General features: G+C 48.5%; 1 protein-coding gene across 10 annotated transcripts in view; it reads left to right on the top strand.

Annotated features, from left to right (window-relative positions):
- The window catches only part of HHAT (hedgehog acyltransferase), a 321,914-nt gene that overhangs the window by 298,859 nt on the left and 10,964 nt on the right, over positions 1-12,091 (top strand). Inside the window, exons 13-14 of one of the 10 annotated variants that reach the window (XR_006214214.1) lie at positions 5,781-5,954; positions 6,635-6,780. The exons of the other annotated variants lie outside the window; for them this stretch is intronic. The gene's annotated coding sequence lies outside the window, so the exon portion shown is untranslated. Of the gene's footprint in view, positions 1-5,780; positions 5,955-6,634; positions 6,781-12,091 lie in introns of those variants that run through there. 10 annotated transcript variants of the gene reach the window in all.

The raw sequence follows: 12,091 nt of genomic DNA, 5'->3' as shown, positions 1-12,091 counted from the left end.
GCTCTGTTTAAAAAAAATGTTAAATCAACTTTGTTTAAGTATAACTTACATATAATAAAATGCAACCCTTTTAAGTACCGTATGGTAGCCAGTGAATTTGGACAAGTATGCACACCCGTGTGGTCACTGCCACCATCAAAGATACGGAACAATCAACCTGGTTGGGTTCACACTGCAAGTCCTGCGCTTCCTTTCCCAGTTCATTCTTGCCTTCTGCGAGATTCCCCTTATACTCTTCAGCCCACAGAGGCCTTTTTCTTGGTTGCTCTGATCAGAAAGACAAGGTTTCTGTCAGTTTTAGCTCGCCTCCATCTTGTCGCTCCATCCTGCAGCCCCACAGTGGGGCCCCACACTCTGGGCACAGCAGAGAGAAAAGGGGAAAAATTAGTGGGAACCTTACCCTTGCGCTTCACTAAATTTGACTCCTCTAAAGTCTGTTGCCGTCGTTTACGTTCTTGAGTCCTCAGGTATTTGCTTTATGTATTTTTGCGGTGTTTAGTTGTAAGGAGCAGGAGACAAGGTTCTATTAGGTTTGCGCAGTCATAGCAGAATCAGAATACTCTTAAATATGCTTGATTTTTGTTACAAAGAGACTTATAAGCAGCTGGACTTTAAAGGCCAATTTGTGAAAACTCCTGAGAATAAGAGAACTGTCCATATTATATAAAATCAGAAACTATTACCCGAAAGCTCCCTGGCCTGAGTTTCTTGTGCTGACAGGATGACTTAATTTTTTTTTCTAATTTCTAAGGGAGCAAATGATGTTCCTGCCACTGCGTGCCCCATTCTAATCCTTTTAGGCCTAATCAGGAGGCTACGAACAGATCTCTGAGCCCCAGGATTGAAAGTCAAGACAAAAGCTCATAAGACAAAGCCCTGAATCCTGTTTCTTGCTTTTGTGAAAATAATGATGTCGTTTGGAAAGTGAAAATGTGCCATTTTTGAAAAAAAATTATTACAATGAGGACAACTTGAAAGTTACAAAAAGAAAATAAAAATTACCCGTAATCCCATAACTCAGAGATAATCACTGTTAACGTTGGTCTTTGCTTACAGATCTTGCAAAGATTCATCTTTATCTTCTCTTTGCACATTTGTCATAATATTAACCATGTAGTGTAAAAATTATGAGCTCAAACTATAGATATTTTTCATAAAATATCTTCTCATTATTAAAATAATTTTGAGGAATTAAAGGCTCATTGGCAACATATGAAGATCTGTGATTTGTTCATCATCCTAAAGAACTTTAGTATCCCCAGTTATTCCAATCTTGAGGAAAATTACAGACTCAAATCTTCAATGAAGAAAAGAAGGAAGTAATGGGTGATCTCTTCTGTACAATGGAAGTAATGGGTGATCTCTTCTGTACTGTGTTGGTTCTCTAGAGCTACTGTAACAGAACTGCACAAAGAGTAGGGCTTAAACAACAGAATTTATTCTCTCACAGTTCTGGAGGAGAAGCGTCCAAAATCAAGGTATCAGCCGGGCCTCACTCTTTTGAGACCCTGGGAAGCATCCTTCCTTCCTCTTCCAGCTTCTGGTGGTGGCCTTGGCTGGCAGCCGTAGCCTGCAACCTCCACCTCTGTCAGCACATGGCATTGTTCTCTGTGTGGGTCTCTCTCTTTTTTTTACAAGGACATCAATCATAATGGATTTAGGACCCACTTCAGTTGACAGTGAGCTTATTATCTTAACTTGATTCCACGGGCAAAGACTGTATTTCTGAGGGAGGTCACATTATGAAGTAGTGGGGGTTAAGACTTAAACACATACATGAGGGGACATAATTCAATCCATAACACTTACATTTCCTGTTCTTTGCTCCACCCCACTGGGTGGGGTAGCTACCTGTCCCCTGTGACCAGAAGAGATGCCTCCTACAGACATGTTCTGTAACACGTCTTGGGAAGGTTGCCCTCTGCAGTGCCCTGACCAGCACCCTCCCTGATCCCCCCGCCCCCACCACCAGCCTTATAGCCCCTTCTGTACTTCCTGTCTCACCCTTATCCCAATACCTCTGGTAAAATAGTTTCAAGAGTCTTACTAGAGCTGGTGGCTTCTCTTGTTTTCATAAGAACACAAACTAAGGGTAAATTTCCAGATTGAGATGCAGAAGCAATTATTAAGCATCCGTTATATACAGGCACTGGGTGAGTTCCTTTGATGGGTGTGACATTATTTACTTAAATATTGTACAACTTTTACTGATGAGAAGAGAGTCACACAGTAGGTAAATTTCAGAGTAGGGTTTCAAATCCCTAAATGGCAGCTTGAAGGTAGGGAAATTGTAATAAACAGCATGGCTCCATTTTTGATGTTTGCTGACAGGATTCTAGCCCCACCCTTCCTTCATCCCCCTTGTGTCCCATCTCTGGGAAAGCCAACAAGAAAACGGACTTGCTCGTTCTCTGAGTGCTGCCAGGAAGTTCAAACTATGCATGCTCGGCCACTGCTCGCCCTGGCCCTCCCCTCAACCACAGTGCAAACCAAAGCCACTTGCCCCCCGCCCCTTTGCTCAAGTCATTTTGGAAGAGCTTGGGGGTCTGCTGTGAGTAATACAACTTTTTTCATTCTCTTGACACGTGTGGTATCATCAGTCTCAACATCTGAACCATGTTCGCATGGGGGGGTCTTCAAGTAAATCAAGTGCTGTTGTACTGACCCTCAGAGGAATACTATGAATACGTAGTCTACATATGTTTGGCTGAAAGAGACTTGAAGCTGTGCATTTATTATTCATCCCTTCTGCCCCTGGTAGTATGCTTGGTAGGGCTGGTGGTGGGGAAAAGGTCTCCCCGCCCCTTCTTGGCAGCATTTGGTTTTTCCTTCTGCTTTTGCACTGCTCTGGGTTCATTACTCATCGGTAGAGGTTTACAGTCTTGTCCTCAATATCCAGTCTGCTTATTCAGTGCTATTTGGTTATTATCCCAAAACCCTAAATCCATATACATTTAGTGTTAAAGCCCCACAAGCTGATTGATTATGCACGACACCATATGCATTCTTCAGCAGTTTTCCCCCCAAGCGAGGGTTTATTTGTTCTATAAAGAATAAATAGTGGCTGTACGTATTGCACATGTGTTAATAAAAAATGCAGGACTAATTGTAAAATTTCACAGAGGTCTGAACGTGCATTATGCAAAGTGCAAAGATGGGTTGTATTACGAATGTTTGAATTAATATGCCTGTATGCAGAAATGTTCAGGGAATTTGTGGTTCAGTTAAAGTGACACCAGAATTGAGCCTTTTAAAAACAGACCATTCCCAGCATAATGATTCTATAATTTATTCAGACTCAGACATCCAGTACTGTTGAATTTTGTGTTAAATAACCCAATTGGTGTATATGAAAACAACTTCTAGTAATTCAAATCCTCAGAATCAGCCCAACTGTATAATCTCGGCTTCAGCTAACTACTTGAGGAGGGCAGAAGGGATATTTAGCATATATTTGGCTATATATTCAACTCTAGTATGTAATACTTAGGGATTACCCTCAAATATATGGCTGTCTTCAGCTAGTGTTTGGAATCACACTCTGGGTACCCTCTGACCATATAGCATACACAGGAGCCCTTTTTCTCGCATGTCTAAGTAAGGTCAGGAACGTAGACTCGTTTTCAGGGGTCTGTGCCACAGCATAATTGCAAAAGGATTTATGAAATGAGGCATGGGCCCACATCAGCTCCCAAAGAGTAATTTTTTTCCAAAGAGTAATTTAGGTAGGCCTGAGTGGGTCACCCCGAGGTGGTTCCAGCATGGAACTGAATACAGCAATGATTGGCAGTGCTGGAGGCAAACCTCGCCGTGGCCATGTACACTTTTTGTGGAGATACGACCCTCAGATAGTGGGGTACGGGTAATGCAGCATTTTTCCATTTGGGAGGATGGGCTGCTTGGAGCCATCCACACCGTGTCTGAGAGGTGGCTGCTTCAGGTTCTGTGGTGTCTCTGGCAGCGGCCACATGGGGTCCAGTCGTGAAAGGTCTTGACCTGTCATCTGTGGTGTCAACCAGCTTCTCTAGCTTCTGGGGAATGGGAAAGCAGCGCGTCAGAATGTTGGCATGGGGTTGTAAGCCGTTGGTACAGAAGTCGCACTACTGACAACCAGCCCTGCTGGAAGGATGGTAAGTTTAAATGGCAGCCAGTTTGGGGTTAGAAACAACAAAATAGTCCATTCAGGGTTTGTGTTTCTGTATCTCTACAAGCAAAAGTGGGCTTGTTCAGTGGCCTGTTTTAGGCACGAGGAAACCTTTTTTGAAAAAGACTTAGAGTTCTGAGATGTCTGAGTACATTCTTGCCAGAGTTTTGCCCTACTCAGGCATCCTGCTGAATGAATGGGGAGCTGAGCGGTCCACTCCTCATGATTTTGTTGAGTAGGGATTGATGATCCTGGCTTTAGAGAAAACAAGAGTTTCAGAGGAGTTAGTGTATGTAGCTAACAAGTGGTGGAACTCAGATCCCTGAGTGCAGGGCGAGTGCTCTTTTCTGGGGCTGAGTGTTCTGGCTCCTGAAACTGGCCCCAGCTGTGAGGACAGGCAATACTGTTCCTTTCTGCTTTGTGGTTCCTCATCCTAGAGAGAGTGCTGAAATAGGATTTTTAAAAATGTAATTTTAGGGGCGCTTGGGTGGCTCAGCCAGTTAAGTGTCCCAGCTCTAGATTTCAGCTCAGGCTCTCACAGTTTATGGGATCAAGGCCCGAATCAGGCTGCATGCTGATGGTGCAGGGCCTGATTGGGATTCTCTCTCTTTCCCTCGGCCCCTCTCCTTCGCTGTACACTTTCTCCTAAAAGAAAAGAAAATTAAAACTTATTTTAACTTATTTTTACAATGTTTTTATTCAAATTCCAGTGAGTTAACATGCAGTATAATATTAGTTTCAGCAGTTGCACAACTAGGTATTTACCCAGAGGATACAAAAATACAGACTGAAGGGACACACGTACCCCGGTGTTCATCGCAGCATTATCCACAATAGCCAAATTATGGAAAGAGCCCAAATGTTCATCGACAGATGAATGAGTGAAGAAGATGTGGTGTGTGTATTATACGTGTGTGTGTGCATATATACACATATATACATATGTACAATGGAACATTAGGCAGCCCTCAAAAAGAATGAAATCTTGGCATTTGCAATGACATGGATGGATCTAGAGTGTATTCTAAGCAAATAAGTCAGGCAGAGAAAGACAAGTACCATATAAAATTTTATTTTTAAAAGTTCCATTAAAAGGGTTGGACTACAGGTGCATTCTTGGCTTTAACAAAGGGGGCACGCATACTCTTATTTTTTGTTTTTAATAAAAGGGCAAACATAATACAAGGGTCTTTTATTTGCAGCCTTGGAATTTAGCCTACCATAAACACATTTAAGGGGATTCGGTTTTGACTCAAACCCTTCATGAGAACATTTGGAAGCTCTCATCTCTTTATCTCCTATATCAGCTGGATATCCCTGTGTAGGTACTAATTTAGACAAGCTGTTGAATCCTTCTGTCCTTGAAGGGTGATGGGGATGGTAGGGAAATGAACTGGGCATATGTGGGCACTGGGCAAGCCTGTCCTTTATTAACTTGTTGTTTTCACAGCACCTTCCTTCTCTAGTTTGTCCAGGAGGGCTTTGGTTTTGGTTTTGTTTTACATATTCTCATATTACAAAGTCATAAAGAGAGAAAGGAGATAATCCACTGTATGAAATTTTGCTGATTAAATACCATGTTGAGAAACCCTGGATAACAGTATCCTGGCCCATTTGGCTTATGCTTGAACCTCAGACTAGGGGGTGCTACGTGGCTGGTTCTCAGACCTCCAGAGAGGCAAGGCCTACTGAACTTGAACATGTCAATAGAAGCTGAGCTTTGGAGCTACATCTGCCTTCTGCTGCTGGAGGGATACTGACAAGAACTAGAAACTGGAAGGAACCCTTCTTCCCCTCCTCCTCTGTGCCGGTAGGAACTGCTCAGAATTGGGGAGCAAAACAAGCTTAGTGATGGGGTGTGGGCCATCCTGGAGAGAAGCATAGAGAATCTGGCTTCGGGTTAGAAAGCAGGCACTTGGGCTTGTGGCTGGTGGCCTCTAGGCCCAGGGCTTTGTTGGCAGCAAGGGACACTCAAAGAAGGAGCCAGGGGATCAGTCAGGAGATGGGAGCTTCACGATTGCCCTGAACCTGGCCCTGAGGCCTGTTACCGGTGTGGCTGAGGCAAATTAACGTGATCCTTGCTTTCATCTGTCATGATTGGCTCAGAACTGAAGGACGACCTCATAGTCAAAAGCTGGGGGAAGTCCCTGGAACAGAGGTTAGATTCATAGCAGCGGCTCAGCCACCCTAGGAGATTTCCATGAGAGAAGGCTAAGGGAGCAGAGCCTTGCCTGCCCCAGCAGTCCATATTAAATGTGCGGTGGGTGGGTGGGAGGAGGCCAGGGAGAGATGAAGGGGAAGGAGCAGAGGTGTGGGGGAGGGAGAGGAAATCATAGCAAACACAACCTTGCCCCTAGCTCTCCAGCTGAGGGTTCTGTAGAGGGAAAACAGAAGTGTACAGCCTTTCCTGCCTGGCTGTCTGTGTGAACTCCTTGCAGGGATTGTGATGCCAGTAATAAAGAAGTTTGTTTTGATTTCTTCGCTTCACAGAGATCCAGAAACAGTGAAACAGTGAGCTGCTATGGAAGGCAGAACCTGGTGCCTGCTGGGGGCACGTGACATGGACAGTCTTACTGCTGGGCAGGCCTTCTTCCATTGAGGGCGGGGGGTGTACCTAGAGGCTGGGAACCACCGAAAGATGGTCTAGAGAGCGGAATAGCTCTGCCAGGCTGGTAGTGACCAGACAGAGTCTATGTTTCCTTAGCTCCTGTGTTCTCTACACTGGCTGTCCGTGCTCTGAGTCCTGCCGCACACATACCTCCCCCGTTATCCCTCTGTAGGTCGGGGGCCAGACTTTCCTAGCCCATTTTCCCCAGCCCTTGACGTTATGTCCAGCACATGAGAACATGCTTAATGTTGAGTGAATGCTGGCTTGCTCATTCATTCATTCATTCATTCATTCATTCATTCATCTACATCAGGAGACACTCTGAGGTTATTTTACACCCAATTCCAGTCTCCTTAACTTCAAGCTAGCCTTTCAATCTCTCTGGTATCCCAGCACTTAGCCCAGTGCCCTGTATGGAGTAGGAATTCAATAAGTGTTGTGAATGATGAGTCACAAAGATGAGTTTTTCTTCGGATCAGATCCTTCTCAGCTTTTACTGCAAGCACGGAGCCAAATCTTCCCAAATGGAACACACAGCAGCCCTAAGAAAATGGGGTGGGAGGCTCTGTGAAGTGAAAGGTGCCAGCAGGCTTGGTCAGCACTGCCCTCAAGATGTCATCAGAGATGGCACCAACAGCCATGGTGAGAGGGGCTGTCACAGTTCCTTTTTCCAGCCACCTCAAGCCTTGTTGCTGGGACCCAGTGAGGAAGAACTGGGTAGATGACACCGGCCCGATGGGGGAAGTCCAGACACGAGCCCTGGGACGGTCTGGTAGACATTTGCCCTGTCACTGTAGAAGAATCCGAGAAAGCACACTGGGGCCTGGTTCCACGCCCTGAGTTGACCCTCACCGAGGGAGCATCTGGGAACTCCACAAGGAGACCAGAGTGTAAATATTGTGCTCTGAGGTCACAAACAAAACCAAGCCAGAATCTGTGGCTGCTGGCAGCTGACAGTTAACCCCATGTAAAGACTACCAGGAGGAGAGAGCACAGCGGCTATTTCCTGCAGGATCCCAGCCTCCCTGACCCTCCTGCTGGCACAACAGGAGGCCCAGAGGAGGCAGGGAAGGGTGCAAACACCTTCACGCTTGCTGCTGCTCACGTTGATTCCTAACAAGTCCGGCCTGCGTCGGACTTGCCTCTCAGCCCCTCTGCAGCAGCTCTGTGTTCTCTGCCCCTGGAGAAGACTGGTTCGAGGGGTTTGATTCCGAGCAGTTGACAGGTGAGGACGAGAGCTTCCCCGTGAGCATCCCCTGTGAACTCGCTCTCTGCAAAGGCTGGACAGGTTCAGGACCTGCAGGCTGCCCAGGAGAGCGGGGTTGCCGGAAGGACCCTTGGCAGGGGGCGGGGGACAGATCCGGGTGTGGGCCCAGAGCCTCTCTCAGTACTGCCCGCGGTCCCGCACAGACCCGCCATCAAGGCCATCAACCAGAGTTGGGAGCCCGAGGGGGAACACAGTGTTCCTTCAGAACGGGATCTTTAAGGCACAAAAATGTCTTTTTCTGTAACCCAAGTCCAAAAAAGTATCTGAGTCACTTTCTACATCAGGTAAATATACTCATAAGCACTTCACTAAAAACTGCTGTATCTTGTAACATTTCCACAGCTTGTTGCGACATGGCCTTCTGTTTCCAGTACAAACAGGATGTCCCTCCTCCCCTGCTCCTGACACAGGGGCTTTTAGTCTGACCTCAGCCTTTGTCTGTACATTTCCTGGGGTGTGGGGGAGGGCAGGATGGTTTGAGAGCTGGAATTTCATAGGATCGTAATGTCTGAGAGGTGGAAATTACCTGGGGCCTCTAGTCCCACTCCCATCAGAGACTGCCGTCCCCAAGACACATCTTCAGGGACTCTGCCTGATGCCAACAGGGATGGGAGCCCGGGATGCCCGCCTTGTGGGGAGGCGCTGCCTGGTACTTGCTCCTTTCAATGGCGGCCAGAATCTACCTCCTGTAAGTTCAGTCTGTGGTCCAGTTCTGTCTTCCAGAGGGACACAATAAGTCTGATTCCCTTTGCATGTGATCTTGTGGTCTCTTTCCAGACTACACTCTGACTTATCAGCATGCCCATGCTCTGGAGCCCTTCTAGACCTGCCTTGATGTGGCTTCTGTGTGGCAGTATCTCCTGTGAAACATGGTGCCTGGAGCTGGCCAGCCTCACTGGAATCTACCTGCACGTGCATGTGGCTTTCTCTCACCCTCCAGTTGCACACACATCCCCGTCGCTAGCCTCCCGCCTGCCATGTGACACTGACTCTGGCTGCCGTCTTGGGCCAGGTGGCTGTGCTTGCCCCATGCTCCTGCAGGGGAGGAGTAGCTGTGGTGCAGGGCAGCTCTGTGCCTCTCCGCTTGCCCTTGGCAGAGCCCAGGGGCTCCAGCACGTGTGGGTTTGATGGGAGAGTCCTGTGGGGTCTTTTGTGTTCCTTTCCCTCCCCTAAACAGAGCCCTTGCGTCGTCCCTGGGAAGCACTGATGCTTCTTTGACAGAGAAGGACCCAGTCCTGAGGCTACAGTCGGCCTCTCCTTGTGCTGCCTTCTCCTGGTGCCCGGGACCATGTGAGCACTGAGCTGCTCTGAGCGACTGTCCCAGCTGCTGCGGGACAAACAAGCTGGTTCCCGCTCTCAGGCCGGCTGGCTGGACGGTGACACGTGGACCCTGCTGCTGCCAGAGTATCCCCTGAGCCTGCCCATACTTAACCTGTTTCCCACGCCCCTCCTTACACTGACACCTAGGAAGTGAGAGGCCTTTTCAAAATCCCACTTGTAAATGTTGGAGCCGTGTTTTTCTGAACTAATCTCAGAGCAGTTTTGTGCTTCTGCCAAGTCCCTTCTCAGGAAGGCCCCAGGCAGCTCAGGTGGTTCAAGTCAGCACGAATGAGGCCAGGTCTGTGGTCTGCTCCATTGCCCCCCACTGCACCCCAGACACGGGCGGCCTGCCTGTGCCAGGTTGCAGGAGCAGGGCAGAGGGTGGGGGTGACCGCTGGGTCAAGCAGCAGCGCTGGAAGACGGGGCACAGACGGCCTCTTTGGTCCCTGATACCTGCAGCGCTCAAACCCACCCATTCCTCAGCACGGAGGTGAGCAAAATAGATTCCGCAGACGCAGCAAGTGGGAGCAGCAGGTGAGAGCAAGACCATCGCTGACAGGCAGACGGATGGTTCCTTCCTCTTCCCGAGGGGCTGGTGGTGAGTTCAGCCCACTGACCCTGCTGAGAGCTCCGGGAAGAGCAGCCACCACTACCACTGAGGCCCTGCTTTTATTCTTCTGTTTTTGCTGAGAAATATAAGTCAAGTAATTTGCAGCCCTTTATGTAACAACTGCTTTTGGAAAAGAGCATGTCAGACACATCACTGACATCATCTTTCAGATATTCATATGGTGTAGGCATCGCTCTCTTTCTCATCCTTTCCAGCTCTCTCTGGTACATTCATTTGGGGGTGGTAAGAGACTGGGTATGACTGGAGTGACTTCCTGCCCTGCCGTCCCTTGGCAAAGTCTAGATGTTCATGGCCAGTAGATGCCGGGGGCCTCTTCTCCCAGGCGTACCTGTCAACGGCCTTCAGATCGTTCAGGGGTTTTGCAACAACTTTTATTTTTAATCACCTATAGCAGGGACTTGGGAGTCTTGTGAATGAGGACTCAGACGTCCACAACTGTGTCTGTGTTTGTCCCGTCTCATCGTTATCCGCTGCCCATGTACCATGCGCACCCTGGTCCTAGTGCCCTGGGAAGAGAGAAGCAGACTCATGGACTCTCAGACCTGGTTCTGCTTCTGGTGTGAAAGAGGCATCTCCTCCGTTGTGCCCGGGCCTCCTTGTCTGCCTCTGCTGCATTCCCTACAGGAAGAAGCCCGCTGTCTCCTGAGCTTCTGTGGGGTTGGGGGCTCCCACTGCCAAAGTGTGCCTCTGCCCCCCAGAGAGTCTCCCCCTCCCCACAGCTCTACCCTCCGAGGTGTGCAGGTGTCTCCTCAGACCTCTTCTAGGGGCAGACTTTTATATTTGCGCAGGCAGCTGTCTTCTCCAGAGTCTTTGTGTTCCCACGGAAACATTGCCAGGTGCGTCAGCCCCTGCTCCCGTGAGGTGCTCCCGGGCCTCCTCCATCCCATATTTGCATAGCTGGATTAGAAAACAAAAACTGTGAGGCTCAGCTGTTTTATCATAGTGACACTTCAACTTACTTGTGGCAGCCCATCCTCCTAGCCTCTGCGGTTGTTTGAGAATCTTGTCTCCACTATGTTTTATCTCCGGGTCTCCGTACATGTACATTTGGATGACGGAGCTGAGGAACCAAGACTGGAGGGTCAGGTGAAGTGTTCGGGACCCAGGGTGGCACGCTAAGCCTTCAGGGGCACCTGCTCACAGACCTCAGATGAAGGCACACGCTGCTCATATGACAAGGAGCAAGGTGGCCTGTCTCAATGCCGGGCACACAGTAGGTGCCTCATAAACACCATTGTGGGTGAGTTTTCCAGGCTGTGTGACCGGGAGCCTGATCCACCCTGTGCATCCTTTTGTTTGAGGGAAGTGCCTTTCATGAGCGCTCCTTTGTTAGGCCAGTCCACCATGTTACATAGTGTGGCCATGAATTAACGATGAGCAACGGCCTTAATTAGACTGTATTAAAAACACAGGTTAAGGAAGAGAAACAGCTGGGAAGCGTGTTCTGATTGTGCAGCCGCTGGTCCCAGCGGTGGGAGTTGGGACGGCGGCACCAACTGCAGGGACAGTTTTCTGGGAAGCAAGTCCTCACCCATTTGGCCCAGAGAAGGAAAATATGCGTTTTCTCAGCACTGCCATCTACTTACGATGTCAGAGTAAGAAAAAGTGGCTTTGGCTTGTTCCCCCGCTTCCTCAATTTCACATGAAATGATTTTACTTTATGGAAGTGAGTGCTTCAGTAAGCTTCTGCCCGCCAGGCTTGTACTGGGAGGTAGGAAAGGATGAAAAATGCAGCCTAGGTTGGCTGCATCAGGATGTGAAATTGACCATGAACAATGTGATTTATTAATGACCGCTGTTTGTGCCGGTTAAAAGGTGCACACGGCGCCTGGCAAACAGCTCTTGGTCAGGAAGCTCCCGGAGGGGGTTTGGAGCTACCCCTTCCTCTGCGTCTCCCTGCTAGATACTTCGTGGAGGCTCAGCCCATGACAGAGGCCAAATAACCGTGGCTCTGACAATTTTAATAAAAGGGCACTCAGGCATTAGGAGCATGCTCTTAATTTTTTTTTTTTTTAAGTTTATTTCTGAGAGAGTGCGAGAGAGTGTGTGAGCGGGGGGGGGGGGGGGCAGAGAGAGAGAATCCCAAGCAGGCTCCATGCTATCCGCGCAGAGCCCAATGCG

Source organism: Panthera tigris, chromosome F3 (assembly GCF_018350195.1).
Source record: "Panthera tigris isolate Pti1 chromosome F3, P.tigris_Pti1_mat1.1, whole genome shotgun sequence".
Classification (NCBI taxonomy): domain Eukaryota; kingdom Metazoa; phylum Chordata; class Mammalia; order Carnivora; family Felidae; genus Panthera; species Panthera tigris.
The sequence above is the reverse complement of the archived record's forward strand: the minus strand, read 5'-3'. Positions and strand labels throughout refer to the sequence as shown.